Source organism: Lathyrus oleraceus, chromosome 7, assembly GCF_024323335.1.
Source record: "Lathyrus oleraceus cultivar Zhongwan6 chromosome 7, CAAS_Psat_ZW6_1.0, whole genome shotgun sequence".
Lineage (NCBI taxonomy): Eukaryota > Viridiplantae > Streptophyta > Magnoliopsida > Fabales > Fabaceae > Lathyrus > Lathyrus oleraceus.
This window is the reverse complement of record NC_066585.1, coordinates 78,959,460-78,966,517: the sequence shown is the minus strand read 5'-3', so window position 1 is coordinate 78,966,517 and position 7,058 is coordinate 78,959,460. Positions and strand designations below refer to the sequence as shown.

The 7,058-nt window shown below is 32.2% G+C and overlaps 1 long non-coding RNA gene across 1 annotated transcript; it reads right to left on the bottom strand.

The window, feature by feature from the left end:
• Positions 1-5,383: 5,383 nt before the first annotated feature.
• LOC127105515 (uncharacterized) lies at positions 5,384-6,042 on the bottom strand. Its single transcript, XR_007795023.1, has 2 exons — positions 5,925-6,042; positions 5,384-5,826 (listed from the first exon to the last, which is right to left on the bottom strand). It is a non-coding gene; the product is annotated as an uncharacterized LOC127105515 (long non-coding RNA).
• Positions 6,043-7,058: the final 1,016 nt, after the last annotated feature.

Here is a 7,058-nt window from a genome sequence, read left to right as displayed (position 1 = left end):
TGGAAGAGAGTATGGTGTTGAAGAGTTGTTGTTTAAGTGTCTTCACAATGCAAGAGTTGATGTTGTTGTGTCTTCACAGTGAGAAGAAAACAACTCGCGGAGGGAAGGTGATTATGGTTTCGCTTTGCTGTTGTGTAACGTGTGTTGTTTGAGAGGTTAACAAGGTGAGTTATGGGTAACAAGTTAGAGAAAGAAGATGATTATGGAGTGTGTTTATGGAGAAGACTAGAAAATGAAGGGTACGTTTGGTTGTTCCGTATGGAGAAAACGAAAAGTGCAGGTTGTATTTGGCTTGTTTAAGGAAGATGTGTGCATGGAAGAAGAAAAAATGTATGGAAGTTTTATTTATGAAGAGTTGAAATGTTGAAAGAGGATAGAGGAGGTGATGGAGTTATCATGAGTGTTGGTGTTTTTTCTTTTTTTGCTGCCTCTTCTTTTTGTGAAGATGATAGTTTATATGAAGAGAAATGGTTTATGCTTCTTTCTCAAAAAATGCAGCGTGAATAGTTAGAGAAGAGAGAGGTCATTTTTGGCACCGCGTCAGTTGTTCTATTGGTTCCTCTTTTTTGTGTTTTTTAATTGAGTCAGAGATACACTATGGGGGAGTGCCGCCCTCTTTTTGTGAAAAAAACCTCTCCCTATTCAAATTATGGATCTTTGATAGTAATGGGAGTGACCAACTTTTTGATGTTCAGAGATGTTTCAGCATTCTTGTGAAAAAAGGGTAATGGTTGTAGTAGCTTTTGGTTTTGAAGTTGAGACACTTTCTCTACTTCTGCAAACACGTTTTCCCCTTTTTTGTGAGAGGTCACTTTTTACTCTTCTTCTTTTGTTTACTGAGTTTTACATTGGCCAAAAAGACCTTAATGTGTATTATTAGAGTGAAAATGAGTTACAAACAAATCAAATTAAAAATAAAGTATTAATTTAAATAATCAAAATAAATTCGAAACACAAACATAGAAAATTCTATTTATTTATTTCGAACATCTTGGCAAAAAAAAGAAAAATAAACGGACTCAAAATGCATAAAGGTCGGGCGCAAAAGTGCTTGAAAAATTAAAATAAATGCACCAGAATGATCAGCGCGAAATAAACTTATTGGAAAAATACAACGTTTCTTTTAATTTTGAAATAAATTTTGACCGGTTAAACAGGCTCGAGCTGATCAAAAAGTGGCCAAAAAATTAGCTGAAAAATAAATCGAGCATACCAGATTAAACTACGTGAAACGTAGATTAATAAATTTGATGTCTGGAAGCTTGATTTTAAAATTTTTCGTTCACTGATTCGACGCACACCCGTCGATTAATTCAACTGGTTTGCCTGTAGATCCGAAAAAATTATTTCGACTGATATTCTAGGCACTATGCGGTATGGAATGCATGGTATGCTATGTAGAGATGCAATAGCTATGATGAATGTATTGAATCAGCGATTCAGGGTCAAAATTGGGGTGTGACAATCTTCTTATTAATTGCTTGGATGATTATGCTTATTGTTTTCTTAAAAGTCCAAAGGAAATAAGTTTCTATCTGACATTCTTGTCTTGTGGATTGCTTCTCATTGGTTAGGTCTTTTCAACTCTAAACTTTTAAATCTTGTTTAGAATAGTCCCTTCATCTCCACCCACTTCTTTAATTTCAAAATCTCTTCCTCATTTTCAAAACCTTATTTGCTTGTGATTTCAAATGTAGACATGTTTTAATGAGTAGAAACCTTGGCCTTATGCCATTGAATTTTTAAAACATTTTCTTAAATCAAACTTGTAAATAAACTAAACCATATTGACTTTAATTTCAAAAGACAAAAAGAACTAACAATCTCATCTAATCCCTTTGGCCACTTTGTGCCTTTTCTTTTAAACTTTTCAAAATAAAGCATTTAGATTTGAGTCATCTTTGGTTGAGATATAATTCTTCCATTTCTATGATATTTTGATTATAAGTCTTTCCATTTATTAGGGGTTAGTGGCATACTTGTTGATTAAATCCAAGTTGGAGCCCTCCCTCTTAAATGTTGTAAAGCACTCATTACCAGTGGATGTTTGGTTGAGTATTCTCCCATTAATAACAAAAGATCTTTAAGCTTTTGTTAAAATCAATCCACGAATTTCTTTAAAAAATTTACCACAAACTACGAGGTTTTGCTCCCTCATTTTTATGTTGGTACGTAGGCATAAGACCGAAGGTCTTGTCAAACACAAAAATTATAAATAATTGAATTCTTTTCTCATCCCCAAATTTCTTTTTTAGCAAACATCTTTTTCAACTAAAACACTTGCACAGAAAAATGGATCCCTAGGAATACCTATGACACTTTGGATGCTAATACCTTCCCTCTGCGTAACCAACCCCCTTACCTGTAATCTCTGACATTTTATTAGTTTTGATTTGAAAACTTCTTATTTTTGGGTTTTGTTCATACTTTTCCCATTTCCTTTGGAAACAATAAAAACGCGGTGGTGACTCTGGTTTTATTGATGTTTAGCTAATCAATAGCTCGATGGTCATGAATTTACCGTTGCATTGACATATAAGGTTTATCTATTCGAGTTGTAAATTTAACATTGTTATGTACAACTCTATGTTTCAGTAACTTGGAATAGAAGGTTTGTCTAATTGAGTTGTAATATTTAACATTCTTTTATCTTCTTGAGATCGAAGTTGATCACTAAGGTTTAATGGTTGTTTTCCCTTGTCACTAGTGAATGTGTAAAAACACAAGAGGGGGGGGGGTGGTGGGGAATTGGGTTTAAAAAAAAGTCTTTTTACCAACTCAAAAATTTCACACAATCAAAAGAACAAAGAGACACGAGGATTTTTATCCTGGTTCACTTGAAATCAAAGCTACTTCAGTCCATCCGCCAAGGTGATTTCGCCTTATACACAAGGATTTAATCAATTATAACCAAACGAATTACAGAAATCACAAAGAACAACTTTCTTTATCTTCTCAAGGATCTGACTATACCTTAGCCTCCTTAAGTAAATCACAAGAACAACTTTCTTTGTCTTCTCAAGGATCCGACTACAACTTAGTCTCCTTAAGGAAATTACAAAGAAAAAATTTATTTATCTTCTCAAGGATCCAACTACAACTTGGTATCCTTAAGGAAATCAAACAAACAAGTTTGAAATATAATTTTTTGTGTTACAAGTTACTTCTACACAAGTAAATTTTACACAAATGAAATACAATTACATAAAGAAGTTTATGCACAAAGTTGAGAGCTTTTTCACTTAGAAACAGTCTTATAAATTCTTGCATTCTTATTCAAGTCTCCAAGTCCTACTTATATAGCATAAGAAAGGGATCGTTTGAGGGCAAATCTGGGATACCCAAAAAATAGATGTCCATTAACGGATTAATGACAGGTGTGATGAATAGTATTGCCATTCGCCCATGTTTTCAAATAGTGGAAGGAATATTTGATTTATACTATGTATTATTTGATCACGTATCCATTTTGATATTATCTTCAAATTCATTGGCTTCTGATGAAAAGTTAATGAAGCATGAAAAGAAGAAACACAAAGTTGAGATTAAAATCTTCAAATTCTTTAGTCAGAACCTTGACCACGTCAGCGTCTGACTTGAGATCTTTAGAGTCTTCGGTTAAGTAAGAAAACTTCATAATCTTCAGTTAGAACCTTGACACCGTTAGCGTCTGACTTTAGATCTTTAGAGTCTTCAGCTAAGTAACAAAACTTCATAAGCTTGTCATTCTTCATAATCTTGATAATCAAAGTCACATCTAGAAGTAGAAGCAGAGATATCATTGTAGCAGCGACATATCATCTTTCCAGAACTTCTCAGGAGTGAATCAACGCAGAAGCAGAAAGAACGTTGTAGCATTAACATATCATCTTTCAGAACTTTTTAAGAGTGAATCATCGCAGAAGAAGAAAGAAAATTATAGCAGCAACATAGTGTCTTTCAGAACTTCTCATGAGTGAATCAACGTAGAGCTTTTCAAAGGACTCTGATTTGTGTTTCATTAAATACACATAACTATATCTACTGAAATCATCAGTAAATGTGATGAAGTACTGAAAACCTCCATTGACTGGTATGTTCAGTGGTCCACATACATCACTATGTATGAGGGCCAAAAGATCATTAGCTCTTTCACCTTTTCTTGTGAATGGAGACTTTGTCATCTTTCCAATTAAACAAGATCTGCATGTCTTATATGATTCATAATCAGAAGAGTCAAAGAGTAAATCTTTATGAAGTTTGAAAATGTGTTTCTCATTTATGTGGCCTAATCGACAATGGCAAAGGTAAGTTGGATTTAACTCATTAGATTTCATCCTTTTAGTATTAATGTTATAAAAATGCATTTCAAGATCAAGGACATATAGTCCATTGTTCATTTGTGCAGTAGCATATAATATATCATTCAAATAAATGAAACAACAATTGTTCTTTATTATGAATGAAAAATCAAACTTGTCGAAACAAAAAACGGAAATAATATGTCGTATAATTGCAAATTTAAATTGCAAGTTTGAATTAATTATAAGCAACCACCATTGAAATAAAAATAAATTAGACCAATTAAAGATTCTTTAAATAATTTACTCAATTTAATTTCTTATAATTCATCCGTTAAAGATGCTCAAATGAAAGAATAAAAAGTTGCACCGCATATCCGCTCAGGTGGCCTTACTAGTGGCACAAAATAATAATGCATTGGTTATCTTCTTTTGTTATGTTACATCAAATATATTCATCTAATTTTGGATAAATAAATGACACCATTTAAACACATTACATCATGTTATGACAATAAAATAGTTGACAAAAGATGATTCTATCGCTACAATTGCAGCATGTTACAAAGGATGATAATAATATGAACTTTGTAAATGTGATTATTGCTCGCTCCATTGCCAAGAATATAGGAAAGAAACACATGTATATGGTTGCCAACTCTACTGTAAATTACATAAACTTCAAAACTTAATTAGAGACTTCCTCACTTAATCTAGCAATGCGATCATTGCTATCGTAATTTTATTAAAAATTCATAGTCAACATCATAAGAAAAACCAAATATTATAATAAAGATAGTCACATAAAACAATATAGATAATTAAATTATTAGTTATATAAATAATTAGATTATTAGTTATATTAATAAAGGAATAAAAATTGACACCCAAAATCATCACCAACAGAAGCAGTTCTCTCATAATCCAACGACGCCGTTCAATACTATTATAATTTTATTAAAATTCAAAGTTAATATCATAAGAAAAATCAAATATTATAATAAAGATAATCACATAAAACAAGTTAATTAGATTATTAATTATATAAATAATTAGATTATTAGTTATATTAATGGAGAAATAAGAATTGACACCCAAAGTCATCACCAGCAGAAGGAAGCAACTTCATAATCCAAAGGTGTTGTTCAAATGTGGAATATCAAATATATTCTCGTAAGAAAACATGACAAAATAATAAGCATTCGGTTGAAACTTGAATTTTTTTTTTTAATGTGATCCTCTAAAACATTTTATCAAATAGATGGTGTGCATATGTAAAATTGAAATAAAACAACAAAAAATTCAAACATCAAACTTGCAAAACCTATCAGATCGAAGATCGAAGATCTCCTTTCAACTTAATTTCCCCAGATTCAACATCAAATTCCACTTCCTTCTGTCCAACCTCGCCGCCCAAAGGCTCGTCATCATTTAACAATGAAGATAGTTAATAACAAATGAAAACCAAATAAAATACATATCGAAGTAACAAAAGAAGGTTTACTTGGAGAATGGTGACCTTTCTTTTCCAGTGTGTGTGACATTTCTGCAATCGAAAGGAAATCATGGAAAAGAAAGAGAGAATATAGAGATAAGAAGAATATGGCGATTGAAGGAACAATTATGAACGTGAAAATCACTTACCCTTCACGTGACTTTTCAATTTTCTTTTGATTGGATTTACAACTTTGTCTTTTCAAAATATACTCTAATTTAGAGTGTGATTTTTTAGATCATACACATCCATTGAGTAGAGTGAAAATTCAAATTTTATTGAAAAATGAAATTTGACGATTTTTTTTAAAATAACTTATTTTTTTCTATTAAAATTCTAAAATAACCATTTTTTCAAAATATTTACCAAAATAACCATATTTGTAACCCTAGGCGCCAGTTGCATTGGAGCATCCAATGAAAATGTTTGTCATTGGCGCCACATGCACAGGCGCATCCATGACCTAGGCGCTAGTATGATTGGTGCATGCATGTCTAGGCGCCACATGCAATGGCGCATGCATGTGTAGGCGCCACATGCAATGGCGCATGCATAATCCATTTTATGCATGCGTCAATGCATGTGGCTATTGCTCCACCACTACATCTATAAATACACAGCACCATCCTCCCATAAGTTTTCACACAACTTTTTACCCTCGCCTTCCATTTTCCTTCAACCTCCTTCGATTTTCTTAAAAAAGTCTTCATATTTATACTTGTTTCTTATATTCACAGGAGAAATACCGATTTAATTTTTTAGCAGTGCAATTTGTGACGAAGATCCGAATTTGGAATGTAGATACGTTTGAACATCTAAACAAGACCTTGAACCGTTGGTTAGATGGAGAAATTGCAGATGGTGAAAGAATTAGAAGAATTTGATGGCTTGGTATGACATTTAACCAAAATGGAGAAGTTCATTTTTGGATCAATATTAAAACTAACAGAGACGTTCACATGATGATGTATACTTCTCACAAAATTGTTTTGATGGTTGTAATTGCATAGTTATGTTGTTTATGTGTTGTATTTGATTGTGATGTTATTTTATTTGTTGTAGTTTCTTGTGTTGTTATTTAATTATCGTATTTGTTCTACTTATCATATGAAATGAATGTTTTTTAATATAAAGTAAAAGAGTTATAATTAAAATTATTTTGTTGTGCTTGTTCCAACACTGGGACAGTTAGTACGATTATGACCGGGCTGACGACATGAACTACATAATCCAACCATTTTGTTCGTCGTATCCATTTTGGTTCGAATACGGGTGTTGTTTGG